Raw genomic sequence first — 15,310 nt, 5'->3', positions numbered from 1 at the left:
ACAAACCATTGGCAATGTTGAAGTGGCATACGGAGCATGTGGCACAGTAAACCATACACACACAGAAACAACTTTAATCAGTAAGGACACTGACAAAACAGACAACAGGAGCAACTGTCTTTATTAACTTATTGCACAGATAGGCACCAATATTAGACAAGAGCAAGTCCAGTGGTTAGCACAACGTGCAGAGTAGTTACATGAGAAGCTGCACAAGCAAGTGGCAAACAGCAGTGAACAACAAGGCAAGTGGCCAGTCCAATGTGCAGAGTGAGTTCATGAGAAGCGGCACAGACAAGTGGCAAACAGCAGTGAACAACAAGTCCAGTGGCCAGTATAATGTGCAGAGTGAGTCCATGAGAAGCTGCACAGGCAAGAGGCATACAGCAGTGAACAAGGCCAGTGGAGAGTCAAATGTGCAGAGTGAGTCCATGAGAAGCTGCACAGGCAAGGGGCAAACAGCAGTGAACATCAAGACCAATGGCCAGTCTAATGTGCAGAGTGAGTCCACGAGAAGCTGCACAGGCAAGGGGCAAACAGCAGTGAACAACAAGGCCAGTGGCCAGTCTAATGTGCAGAGTGAGTCCATGAGAAGCTGCACAGGCAAGTGGCAAACAGCAGTGAACAACAAGGCCAGTGGCCAGTCCAATGTGTAGAGTGAGTCCATGAGAAGCTGCACAGGGAATGTGTGCAACTGTACCCTGCCATGGTCAGAAACACAGTCATTGGGGTAACAATGGGCAGTACAGGCACCTCTGTGGGAGAGACAGGTATGTAAGGGTGACTACCACTCAGACTTGACTGTCAGTTGGACTGGGAGCTGGCTGTGTGTCGGGGACAGTTGGAGGACTTGACCGGGGAGAGAGAGGCCCAGCTGAGGTAGAAGCATCAGTGGCTTGGGAAGCCAGAGGACTGATTGGACCAGGTGGTGTAGTGGCATGTGGAGGTGGAGTTATGGTGCCGTGAGACACAATGTGGGTGGGAGACTGTGGAGGGGTGCCATTTCACTTCTTGAGGATTATAAATGGCTTCCCTTTCTTGGGATTAATGGAAAGTGGTGTGGACACAACAGGCACACTCACCACCAAAGCTGCTTCAGGTGCAGATGGTGGCCCTCCCTCTGGGGACATGCTGGATCCAGCGGTACGCTTGGCCTGGCCTTGCCTTTGCCCCTCCATCCCCTATTTACCAGGTGTTCCCCCTACAGTGCCCTCCTTTCCCTGCTTCACTGAGCTTTGAATGGGAGTCGAGGTTGTGGGTGAATCTGCCTTGGAGCTCTTCCTATGTGTACTCTTAGCAGGCACCACCTTCTCAGTGGGCACGGAAACTGTCTGCTTGTCTTTGTGAGACGCTTTTGGGACAGGAGAGTCCTTGGCTGGGGATGCCTCTGAGGCATGTGACCCTGAGGTCTGCTTCTTGGCTTTGTGGCCCTTGGTGTCGCCTGACGGGCTTTTGTCTCTGCATTCTGGGGTGGCGTTAGTTTTCTGTGGGGATGTTGTCTGCGCCCTGGACTGCTTGGGCTGTTGCTGCTCTGTGCTGTATCTTGACCTTGTGCTATGTTGTGCGTGGTCAATATCGCCAGATGTGGCCACTGGCAGGGGGTGGACAAAGGGACCGGAGCTGGAATCCAAGAGTGTGCCAGTTGAAGGGCTGCCGTCACTGCGGAGGACAAAGACTGGACAGTCTGGTGTAGCCCACCCACATCTGGATGTATGCCCTCCATGAAAGCAACCATCTGCGCCAACTTTTTGTCGTGGTCTATTAAGGCATTGAGGAGAGCTGTCTGGCCCACACACAGCTGGAGCAAAATGTCCACAGACTCAGCACTGATGGCAGCAGGGGGAACAGGGGTGGTGCAGCTGTGCCTGGGGTGAAGGACACTCTTCCCTTCTTACTGGTCCGAACACGGGCAGCACTAGTGGAAGTAGCTGGGAGGGTGGGCACTGTACGTTGTGTGGTGGAGGAGGAGGCAGGGTCCCCATTCCCTGTGCCAGCCAACATGGATGCGTCACTGCTGGCATCAGATGTCGATGAGCTTTTTGTCTCTTGCCGTGATTCCTCCAGCAGACTCCTGTCCCCCTCCGAGGTGCTGCTCACATCTGTGTCACTGTGCTCGTGAGCAGCTGTTGTGCTTGATGCCTCACCACTGGTGTCTATCCCCTGTCCTTCTGTGCCCACGGGAGATGCTACATGAGAGAGAGATGTAGGGTCAGTTCATTGGCATCAACAGAACAAACATATGCCAGCAAAGGATCACTGAAGATGATGAAATCTACATGTTGCACACCACCCTTTCCAATAACATTGTGCGTCCTCACTTTTTAACTCAAACAGTCTGTGTCAATAAGGAAACCAGGCATTAGAGAGCCATGTGATGACCACATAGCACAATATCCTGCTGGTGGCTCCATTCAACCAGACAAACAAATAGCTCTGAGCACACCTAGGGCCCTAGTGGGGCAAGGAATAACCCCACAACATGTTGCCACTGTCAGATCTGGATGGAGCAGAAGGTGACAACACAGATATAGACTACAACATAACATTCCACAATGGCCATGAGCTCATGCCATCCACCAAGTTGTACTTTGGAGCACAACTACTGTTGCACATTGGCATCAGATGTCTAAGCCTCACAAATCTGAGGTCCTGAAATGCAGGCATTGAAGAAAGCACACTCCGTTCCCTTCCATGTGACTTACCAGACTACCCCAATGCAGACGATACCTGAAGCCCACAACTCAGAATGCTATGTAAATGCCCAGTACTCAAATTACAATAGGAAGTACAGGTAGGGCAAATGCATGACAGCTGCACCCAGCACATAGGCCACTTACAAGCAACTGCATCACACGACCAACATCACATAGCCCAGCGCTGGCCCAGGCTGTGTACACATGCAGCCACTCACAGCCAAAGTCACCTTTCCCAGAATACTCACACCTGCTGATGGTCCTTCAAACGTGCATCCAGCTCAGGCTGTGTCACGGCCAAGATGCGGGCCATTAGTGGTGTCATTCGTCGACGCACCAACCTGCCAGTCCGCGGGATCAGCCCCAGTGTCATCTCGGTCACGTTCTTGCTCAGCCGGCAGATGTCATCCCACCTCTTGTGACAGTGGGTGCGCCATCAGTGTGAGACACCCAGAGCCCGCACCTTGCATGCAATGGCCCTCCACACGGCCTTACGCTGATGTACTTTGAATTGAAGGCATGAGAGACAAGAGGGGGAAAACATCAGTGACACAGTGTTATGTACCAATATCTCTCAGTACAGTAGCATGATACTGACTCATCCAAAATCCACAGATATGTCTAACAGAGACAAGAATGCATCTCACATGGTACATCAGCATGGGAGAACCACACGTAAATGCATGCAGGTGTGAGGGTGGACACAGTACCTGCCCATCTCATACACATGCAGGATGCCAGCACATAAAGCCATGTAGTCTGCCCACATCTACTGTTCATTTTTAGGTAGAGCAAGACATACATTACATATCAACATATGTTTGGGGGTAGACTCACTGTGTCCAACACTGTGCAGCCCCCAATGTCCTTGCCCTGTGAATGGCTCACTGTATCATGGATTTCACATTGAGGGACATGATCTCACAAACCCACACCCTTCTCACAAGCCCTGTTGTGTGCAACCTACAGGGCTGAGATGGCTCATTGATGGAGAGTAAGGAAAAAAGACACATGTAACACTGTACATTCAGTGATGTGTCCTTGTCAGATTGGACGGTGACTGTGCAGGCCAGGTGGGCTCACACTGAGAGGGACAACAGGGACCCACACAGCCATTCACACAAGAATTCACTGTCCTGACTCCTGCATTACCAACGTGCTGCGTCACTGTATGGCTGACAAGATCCACAAATCTTGATGTGCAGGCAGGTTTACGTGTGAAATAGGCTACACACCCCTTGCCCCTGGAGGATGCATGCTAGGCAGTGCATGACAAAACCCCACACTCTCAGGCACATACTGCAGCAGCTCAACTTCATGTGTGCCCCCCCTGCACTCTCACTCACACTGTTGAAGATTTACCACGACATTTGGGGCACCATATAGCCTTGGATACTGTGTGAGCACCTCGTCCACCAGGACCTCCAGCTCCTCGCTGGTTACGGGACTGGCCCGGATCTTCTCAGCCCTCGCCATGTGACTGCAGCAGGTGAGGGGTCTCAGGCAGGATGCTCTGGAATCTGTGGAAATGTGAGGCTCTCTCTCACAAATATATAGCCCTGGGGCAGTTTCAGTGGTTCCAAGCCGCTGCAAATGGTGTTCCAGGTCAGCCTTTTTCAAATGCATTCAATGACCGGCTCTGTGGTGGCAGGTCAGGCTTACCACAATTTTCAAAATTGCATTAGGCTACCGCGATTGCGGTTCCCATTGGCTGTAAGGGCATGATCCATGGCGGTGACACACCGCAGGGGCCAGGCGGGCTCTACCGCGGTGGTGTATCTTTCAATTGCATCCAATGACAGGCCCCGCGGTTGCAGAGCACACCTACCACGATTTTCAAAATTGCATTAGGCTACTGCAATTGCGGTTCACATTGGCTGTAAGGGCACGGTCCATGGCGATGACACACCGCAGGGGCCTGGTGGTAGCTACCGCGATTTGGGTGCCATACATTGATATGTGTGACCATGATTTGGGTGGCGGAGCATGCCAACCACCATTTGAGCATTTGTATATGCCTCTCACTACCGCAATTGCGTTTTGGGCATTGGCGGTGACACACTGCTGCTGCCAGGCGGTAGCTACTGCGATTTGGGTGCCATATATCGATATGTGTGACCGTCATTTGGGTGGCGGAGCACTTTGACAGCAGCTATGGACACATCATGCTGTGTCAATGGCCAATGGGCAGTTATCAACAGTGCACAGTGGCCACATGATTAATGGCACATCATTGTGCACACAATGCCAATGTCACAATTAGCCCACTGCTGACTACACATGCCATGTTTGTGTATGTGATTTTGTACATTGGCATGTACTCCCTCACATCTCACTTGTGATATTGATGGGCATGTACCCAGAACAGTGTTGTTATGGACTCTCCAATGTGTACACGTCAATGTGTGGAAGTGCTGTGAAACTCACAGTGATGTATGTCTTAATGAACAATGGGCATATTTGAATGTCTTCTTTTCTTGGATCATGCACACATGTGTTGTTTACGCTCAGCCTGTGGTCACTGTGTTGTTGATGTGTGCCCTGTTCAGCTTACGCCTTATGGTGTGTCAGGTACAGCAGCTAGGTATGAGACAGTAGTGTTACAGTTTTACACATATGCTGGATGAAATACTCTCAGGCGTGCTCATGCTAGATGTGGCCATATCTCTATGTGCATTCCTAGGGTCAGATGTTGTTTCGGAGGTAGTAGTTGTGTGAAAGGGGACAAGTATACGAGTAGTGTAGCTGAAAGTGTCCCTACATGTGAGCTACTCTGTAACTCAATTGTGATGACAGTCATTGCTGGCGTTGTGTCAGTCAAAACGTAAGATGTTGTGCACATCTCATGGTGTATTGCATTGACATGTGCCCAATTTCATCTCAACTAGGAGGAGACTACATCTGTATCGTCCCTTCACAGTGCTGGCAGACATGGAGAATGAGGAGGTCATCTGGAAATTCCGTCTGGATAGAGCCACCCTACAGAACCTATGTGCTATGTTGGAGCCCCACCTGCAGCATTGCAGAACATGTCCAACAGCTTTCACACCAACGTCTAAGGTGATGGCCGCCCTGCATTTTTTTGCCACTGGATCATTCCAGAACACGGTGGCCAGCACAGGTGAGATGTCAGCACAGGTGGGATGTCGCAACCTATGTTCAGCATGGTGCTGCGTGATGTTCTGTCCGCTATGATGATCTTCAAGGACAGATATAACCATTTCCCCAGGAGGCCTGAATTGGTGGCTGTGAAAGGAGATTTTTATGCCCTTGGACACATACCCCATGTTGATGGCGCCATTGCACCCATGTTGGGCTTGTTCCACCACAGGCATGTGAGCACATCTATAGGAATCATTTACACTTCCACTCCATAAATGTGCAAGTGGTGTGCCAGGTGGATATGATCATCTCTCACGTGTGTGCCAAATTTCCAGGCTCAGCCCACAACTCATACATCATGCGTAACAGCATTGTACCACAGCTGATGGCTAATCTGCTTCCTGACTGTGCAGGGATTGTGGGTCAGTATGCTGAGTCAATTAGCATGCTGTGTGTGTGACATGCTGTCCTCTGCCACAGTTGTCTTACAAAGTTGGTCTGTGTATCTCACACCTAGGTGACTCTGTGTATCCCAACCGTCCTTGGATGCTGAGCCCACTGCGGAATACCCAGACACCAGCTGACGTCCGCTACAATGATGCCCATGGGAGGACCCATCGTGTGTTGGAGCGTACTTTTGGTCTCCTCAAGTCACAGTTTTGCTGCCTGGACAAGACCGGAGGTGCCTTGATGTACTCGCCCAAAAAGGTTTGTCAGATCGTTGTCGCATTCTGCATGCTCCACAACCTGGCCTTGCGCAACGAGATCCCACTGCTCCTGGATGGTGATGAGCAGCTGAGGCCCCCGCCTGCAAACCAACCCATGTCCAGTGAATTGGATTGTGGAGAGGAGGATGGTGTCGACCTGCGACAGCAGCTCATCAACCGCTACTTCACTTGAAGGTGAGTGTCAATGTACAACGGGGCCATTGTCTGCTGATATTGTTGTTGTTGAAATGGTCGATGTGAGCTTTGTGACTGCAGCATGTTGTTGACTCAGTGCTGGCTGCCAATGTTTAGGGAACAGGGTAGTTATGCAAAGCTACATGATGTCTATGTTGGTACTGTTGCTCATTGTAATGTGTGCAGATTGGAGTACCTTGATGACAAGTGTTGTGTGATGGCTGTTATGCCACCGCCTGACTAGTGACTATTGTTCTGTTGTGTCTTCCTAAGTCCCTTCAGCCTCTCACTGCCTAGGGACAATCCGTGCTCCTGAGACTTTTTAATCATGGTGAACATTGCACATACTGTGATAAACATGGAGCAGACACAATGACATTGGTGTGTAAGGAGTATTTATTCAAAATGGGTATATGTGACAGGGGTGTGAATATTTACAGTATTGTGAAGGGTGGAGCAATGAGTTGTCAGTGATGGTAGATGAGACAATTGATTCCTCTGGGGACCGCCACCTTCTGCAAAAGTACGGGACACTCACTACGCCAATGACCCTCTTCCTTACAATACGCACACTGATTCGGCCCCAAAGGCGTCATATTCGGCTGCCTACTAGTATGTGGAAGTTGTCGGGCCGGACCACCACGTCCTTTACAATTCCCTCTAAAAGCTTATTGCAACAACACCTTCGTTTTCAAATCTTTATTCTTTTCTCTGTCCTTTCTTTCTCCTCATTATCTTGCTGTTCATAATATTGAGCCATATTTAAAATAACGGAAGCGGAAGAGGTGGACCAGGTACTTTCATAAGCCTGCAATCGAGTCGCAATTTCAGAAAGCAAATTAGAGACAAATCTGGTAACAATCAAACGAACACCTCCCTTAACAGACAAACCCTCACCACTGTAATCCAAAAACTTGTCCTCAAACCAAGTGTAAAAATTAGACACACTGTCATCTTTCTTCTGTCGACAAGCCGGCAATTTATCCCAATCTATTTTCCTTGGCGGAATAAGAGAATGCATATATGTAATAATGCGGCCTTGCAACGCTAAACTTTCTGCTCGGGGATTATCACCTGGTTTTCTCTCCTGGTCCCATGCTTTAATTTGATCTCAAGTACCACCCAACTCTGGAACATGATCTTGAGTATGAACCTGCCTACAAATACCAACCGGAACAAGAAGACCGAAAAACATTTCAATATCAGCAAGTCATTACTGTCGAAGAAGCAGCTTTAGTCAATTCCTTATAATAAGCATAAGATATACAGAGCTGGTGGTGGGAAATAGGAAATAGGCGCTCCAAGGTCTTGTCACATAAACGTTAAAGTTATAACATGAAATCTCGTACGGTGCAATAAGGTAGGGAAAAACCACCAGATCCCCAAATGTGTGGTCAAGAAGGCCACTAAAACAGTTAATGCAAATCCTCTGCACACGTATAGTAATTAAAAACATAAATGGTAAATTTATAAATCACAATTAATTTTTCTTGTGAGTTTCAAGGTTGTTTATTCAGGTTCTTCTGTACTTTACTTTTTCTGATTCTTAGCCAACACGTGTTTCGTCGCTGTTACAGGGGATTACCCTGCAACTTCTTGAGCTGTATCTCGAGGTTTCTTATTTTTGGTGATAATTCAACCCAAAAGGGTTTCTGCTTGTTATTTTATGTTCAGTGGTTGCCAAAATTGTCGTCATAACTGTGAGTGTTCTTTCCTGTATTATGCGTGAGCAGTTGTTTGTATTGCAACCTGATGCCCCATCCGGCACTGTTGTTATCTGTGTTGTCCTTCCTCGTCCTGCGTTTGTGCAGTGCTCATGCAGGACGAGGGAGGACAACACGACAGTAGTACACACAGGAACAGAAAGAATGACTGTAACAGGCGGCTGTGATGGCACAGGGACAAACGGATATATCCTTTGTGGAGCATACGGAGGTGGGGTTCGAGTATCTGACAGTTCTTCCACAAAAGAATCAGTTTCCTCCTGAGCAAAATACGATTTATCAATATGCAATCAGAACCTCCTATCTTCGCATTCAACTCCCTTTCCCTGTTTTTAATAGAGAGACTTGCCCCCCCGAGTGGACTCTTTTAATTCTCGGGATGTCAAGTAAAAATTTGGATTCGGAACGCAAGGCCCTCCAGGGCTTATAAAAAGTAAATTTATCCCTGAGGTAAATAGGGCCAGATTTCACCAAAGCCTTATGAACTATAAAGCAAATCTTGAACTTCACCCGCTCCCGTATGGGGAGCCAATGTAACTTATAAAGCAAAGGGTGGGAAGCAGTCCTTGGTGGAGCATTGACAATCAGGCGTGCCGCAGTGTTCTGGACAACCTGCAGTCTGTCAAAAACGGTCTCATTGGCAGAAGCCAACAGGCCGTTGCAGTAATCAAAGTGGCTTAAGACAAGAGCCTGTGCCACAGTTTTCCGGGTCGAATCAGGAAGCATATGGAAAATATGGCATAACAGGCCCAATGCTTGGAAACAGAGGCCAACTGTCTGAGCGGCATGTTCCTTCATTGTAAGGGTCTGATCAATATGAATGCCAAGATTTTTTATGCAGGTCTTTAAAGAGGGAGGGGTACCTAGGTCTGTTGGCCACCAGCTGGGGTCCAAAGTAAATGCGCGTCCCCAAAAAACAGAATCTCCGTCTTTCCGACGTTACATTGAAGAAAATTACTCCTCATCCACTGAGAAACGATTCTCATTCCAGATGAGAATGCTTCCTGCACTGATGCAGTGTACTCTGCAAAAGGAAAGAGCAGCTGAGTATCGTCAGCATAGGAGATGGGAATAAACCCACATCTCCTCAACAGAGTGGCCAAGGAGGCCACATAGATATTAAACAAAGTCGGGCTCAAACACGAGCCCTGTGGTACACCCTTGGTCAGTTCTGTAGGTGCTGAACGACACGGCCCAATAGTGACAGCCTGTGTGCGAGAAGACAAAAAGCGCGTAATCCATTGGAGGGCCAGATCTCTAAGTCCAATCTCTTCCAACCTCCTGAGCAGTATTTAGTGAGATATCGTGTCGAACGCGGCGGAGAGATCCAACAGCACCAAGATAGTTGAATGACCCCTATCTAGGGTCATCCTTATGTTATCGGTGACCTCTAGTAGGGCTGATTCTGTGCTGTGGTTAGGTCAAAAACCCGACTGGGAAGGGTCAAGACTACCCGTCCGTTCGACATAATTAGATAGATGCATATTTAAATGCTTCTCTAAAAGCTTGCTCCGGAAAGGGAGGAGAGAGATAGGAGAGAGATTGGAAAGCTCAGTCAACGGAAGCTTAGTGTTCTTACGAATGGGCATCATCTGTGCAGCTTTCCACTCTAAAGGGACATGGCCCTCTTTTAAAGAGAAATTAAGGAGATGAGTGATGGAAGGGGACAGATACCCAGCAAGAGAAGAAATAATCTTAGCCGGGATAATATCCTGAGGGGACCCTGATTTAATAGTGCCAATTAATAACTCTACATTTACCTGTGTAACCGGAGGGAAGCTCACCAGTAGTTGGGTAGCAGTCTGTGTAAGTGTCTCAGGTGGTAAGATGTCTAAAGAAATATTCCCTGATGAAACTATTTTGTCATAAATGGACTCTATTTTCTGCCTAAAAAAGGATCCAATATCGTCACACAATTTTTGCGTGGGGGCCACTATGCGTTCACAGGCTATAGGGTTAGTAAACGTTTGAAGAATACGAAAAAGCACTTTAGGATCATTGTGTGCCTGGTCCAATGGTAATACTATATGAGCTTTACGTGCTGCCCTGATATCCCTGTGATATTTAGCCAGGGAGGCATAGAACCAATCTCTGTCATTCCCATCATGAGTATTGCACCACCGTTTCTCATGTTTTCTGCAGAGACCCTTCAGTATACGTAGCTGGGGAGAATACCATGCGTGTAGAGGCTGATTAGGAGTAGTGGAAAAGGTTTTTGAAGGTGCCAACTGATCGATGACACTTAAAACAGCCAAGTTATATGTAGTAGGAGCATGTTCAGTATTACTCGAGTCTAAGACTGGTGGTTCTACAAAGGGCGTTTGAAAGCCTTCTGGAGTGACTCCCTTCCATTGGCGACGACAATGGTGGGTGACATGGCTGAGGTTACTTGTCTTCCTAGGAGCACGGATAACAAATTCAATTACAGCGTGGTCGGACCAAGGTAATACCTGTGGAGGTTCTCAAAAAACTTTGGGGGAATTGGAAAAAATAATATCCAATGTGTGGCCGGCTGTATGTGTGGGACCCTCATTGATTTTAAATAACCCCAATGTGGCTAAGTCGGCCAAGAGTGTCATGGCATCAGCATTGGAAACACATTCACTATGTATATTAAAATCGCCCAGCAATAAAAAGTTGCTACTTGCAATCACATGCGGGGCAATTAGTTCAACTAGTTGTGAAGAAAAATCGGTTAAAGGGAAAGGAGGCCTATAAACAAGAGCCCCCTTCCAACTTGTTTGGGGCATAAGCTCTATTCGAAAGATCATAACTTCCATAGCCCGGTCGCTTCGCTGTTCTAATATAATGACCTTAACACTATTAATGTGGGTTATGGCAATCCCCCCACCCACCTTAGATTGTCTGTCCAAGCGACCAACCCTATAACCCTCAGGTAGGGCGAGCATAATAGAGGGGACGGAATGGGGTTTCAGCCACGTTTCGGTCAGAAACCCAAAATCCGGCTGCACGGATGATAAAAGATCCCAAACCTCAACAGAATGCTTAGGTAGTGATCTTACATTGCATAGTAGACTTTTCCAGCCTTGCTTCGTGGGCCAATTGCTTAGTTCAGTAATATCCAAGACTCCATTAGAGTCTTTAGTAGGAGCAGGATGGAGACCTGCAAAATATGTATTGACTGAGGCACATAAAGTTGGACGTTTCTCACCCACGGAACCCTGAAAACGGCAGGCTAAACAAGCAAAGGGCCCCTCCACAAGTGGCCAGGTATCAGCCCGAACAGAGGAGTAGAGCATTGGTCTCAGCTCCAACAACTCAGTAGTAGAATACGACAGTCTCAGAGGGGAAGCATCCATTACTAACTGAGCAGGGTCCATGGCTCCTGGCATCTCCCGGGTGCGGACGGGCACAGACGGGCTTGCCTTTGGCGCACCTTTGGCGCGCCTTCGTCGCGCCTGCTGCGCGCGTCCGCTGCACGACCAGGATAGCATCCGGTTATATACAGGAAATAGGGCCACTAGAATGCTGACCTTGCACTTGCCCTGAAAAGGGCTCCGCCTCCATCCACTTCACGCTACGAGCTAATCTCGTGGTGAGGATGTAATGGTGAAGAAGTGCGAGTAAGTGAGCAATTTCCCCCGTGTCACAATATAAGCATTTAAAACAGTTTGCATCTAAAACAATTTTGAAAGTTTTGTTAAATAGAACAGCTTGCCAGCGTAGCGCTCTCTTCCTCTACAATCGCGCATCCGCTGCGCGACCGGGATAGCATCCGGTTATATACAGGAAATAGGGCCACTAGAATGCTGACCTCACACTTGCCCTGAGAAGGGCTCCGCCTCCCTCCACTTCACACTACGAGCTAATCTCGTGGTGAGGATGTAATGGTGAAGAAGTACGAGTAAGTGAGCAATTTCCCCCGTGTCACAATATAAGCATTTAAAACAGTTTACATCTAAAACAATTTTGAAAGTTTTGTTAAAAAGAACAGCTTGCCAGCGTAGCGCTCTCTTCCACTACAATTGCGCGTCCGCTGCGCGACCGGGATAGCATCCGGTTATATACAGGAAATAGGGCCACTAGAATGCTGACCTAGCACTTGCCCTGAAAAGGGCTCCGCCTCCATCCACTTCATGCTACGAGCTAATCTCGTGGTGAGGATGTAATGGTGAAGAAGTGCGAGTAAGTGAGCAATTTCCCCAGTGTCACAAAATAAGAATTTAAAACAGTTTGCATCTAAAACAATTTTGAAAGTTTTGTTAAAAAGAACAGCTTGCCAGCGTAGCGCTCTCTTCCACTACAATTGTGCGTCCCACTACAACTCGGTAATGTCCCTCGTAAATTTGTGCCAAAATGTAGTAAACATAATAGTGCCAAGACCATGTTTCACGTACATATCAAAATTCGGAGTGCTTTCTGGAGGCGCTGGCTGAGCTTCTTCCAATTGAGTAGCTGTAAAACAACAACAACAGCACAAATAAAACAACTTGCTAACTCCAGGGATTTTAGCAAGAAAACCAGTTCACTACTTATGCCTGGCAAAGCAATTGCAAATGCTTTTATCCCAAAGACGGTCTTTAGACCATACCCAATGCAGACCAAAATGCTACCATATCCACAAAGACAAACTCACCTGATATACACAGGTCAAAACTAACTAATTCTCCACTGTGCACTCTTCAGACCAAACAGTCAGATCCAAGGGTTTTGCCATTTAGGACTCCAGTCGGGATGACCGCTGGGAGAGGCACTGACCGCAAGACAGAAGGGACAGCTGCTAGCAATCAATGCTTATCAGACAGGGATCCCCGAACCGTCAGTCCGACCCGATGAGGGCTTCGACCTCCCACCCGTCCACAGAAGGGGATGGGACACTCACCCGAAGGAGTCCCTGTTAGGGAGCCAACTGAAGGAAGTTACCCAATTAGGGTCACCCAGGTTACTCACGACCACCTCTCAGCCTTCCATACCAAATGAAGAGTCGGTCAGACAGTAGAGAATACAAACCAATATCTATTTATTCAGGTACACTCAGAGTGGATCCCAGTCTGCCCAGTCTGTTAGGAGTGCTGCAGAGGGACTGACTTCAGCAAGCATAGAGATACATTATGTACATTTAAGAACCAATGAAGGCACGCCCACAATGGAATTTTCTAAGGAGATGTAGCAAAACAGTGAAATACAAAGAATAAGTTTCCATTCTGCAGCCGGGCATACACTATCTAGCAGCCAAGATCATTCTGCCCATGCCCGCCACTAGACAGGTGGGAGAAGGCTTCTTTCTAAAGGGAAAGGTATGCACTAATAAGAACAGTATATTCATTAGTGAAGCAAAACCTAACCTTGGAGAAACAGACTCTAACAGCGGCCTATTCTTGGAAATAGCAGAGTGTAAGTTTCAATTGTAACCCAAAGTGGCGCCCACATATAAAATGGTGCCGCGAATGCTATCATACATGTAATAATGCGTAAGTAGCATTCTTTCTATTCTAACAACACACAAATCAGGAGATGAGATGCAGACATTGAGACCCACGCTCTGGAAGTACAGAGTTGGACAGAGCAACTGGACATATTTTTACTTAAGTGTAGGGGAGAAGTTTATATTTAAGGTGGCAAGTTTGCATTTGAAAGGATATGGGCATCCAATATTTTGCCAAAACACAGATATCTAAATTTCCACGGCCTCTTTAATACAACATAACAAAAATATTACAAGCTATGACTGTTTGTCCAATTCAGTACTGAAAATGGTTTTACAATGTCACTCATTTAGACAATATGTAATGAATGGAAAGTACATTGAATAATAGGCATATGCAAGGAGGTCCGAAGAATGTTAAATTCTAAAAACATTCAAGGCGGAACTAATGCATATAAATTCTCAAAGTCTGGCATATATTGACAGATTTACTAGGCCAAACCCAATGCTGACAGTGAAACTGCAACTTTCGAAATTAATAGAACTCCAACATGCACGAAAACCAGAAATTTATTGAGAGACTAAAAGCTAATTAGGATTGATGCCTTAAATACAATCTTAAGCGTCCACTCCAGAGGTATTCACTACTTCTCCTCCAACACCACAAGAAATTTAGCACGCCACAGGATGATTCTTCTCTATTCTAGTTAGGATATACTCTCCAGAAAACCGAAACCATTATATATTTTTTGTCTAACTTCCATTACAAAACAAATGAACTACAACTGGGTACATATACAGCAATCATTGACAATTGAGAGACCCATCAGTAATCATCAAATGCTTTGTTAGCAGTATTTCACGATCTAGAGGAGTCACTTTCAGAATAAAGCCAGGGGCGTAACAAAGGCCCCTGCAGCCTCTGTGGTGCAGCCCCCCCAGACCTCCAAGGGACCGCCAAATCTTCAAGGGGGTCCCTTTCAGCCCAAGATCAAGCAATATCTGTGATACATGGAAGATTTGAGGGACCCTCATCACATTCTGCAGGGGCCTCCATCATTTTGTGTTACGCCACTGGTTAAAGTCAGATGACTTGCTGCAGGTTTGCCTTAAACAACACAGACACTCTTAGTCAGGACATATGTCAAAGGTATTCAGACAAAGGCTATAGGTCACCTGCCTAGGAGTCTCATCATCTACTATCATCTTTAGCATGGCCACAAATGCCCAGAGGACATTTATAGATGCGGTAGACCATGTCATCTTCTTGGGGTGGAGGTCGGAAGCCTCACCAGTGTTTGGGCAATGCCATCAGATGAAGAACCATGACCATTCCTCACAAGAAATATTGTTCTAGCTAGTGCATCTTTCAAGCCTCGAATTCAGGTCACCTAGTTCTAGAATATTTCTGTCTCCTCTAGTATTCACTCTCCAACCTTCGCATCGTGCATGACTTTTTTCTTTGAAGGGGCATCAAACATGCATTAGGTAAGGATGATTCTT

Source organism: Triturus cristatus, chromosome 5_1 (genome assembly GCF_964204655.1).
Source record: "Triturus cristatus chromosome 5_1, aTriCri1.1, whole genome shotgun sequence".
Taxonomy (NCBI): domain Eukaryota; kingdom Metazoa; phylum Chordata; class Amphibia; order Caudata; family Salamandridae; genus Triturus; species Triturus cristatus.
The sequence above is the reverse complement of the archived record's forward strand: the minus strand, read 5'-3'. Positions refer to the sequence as shown.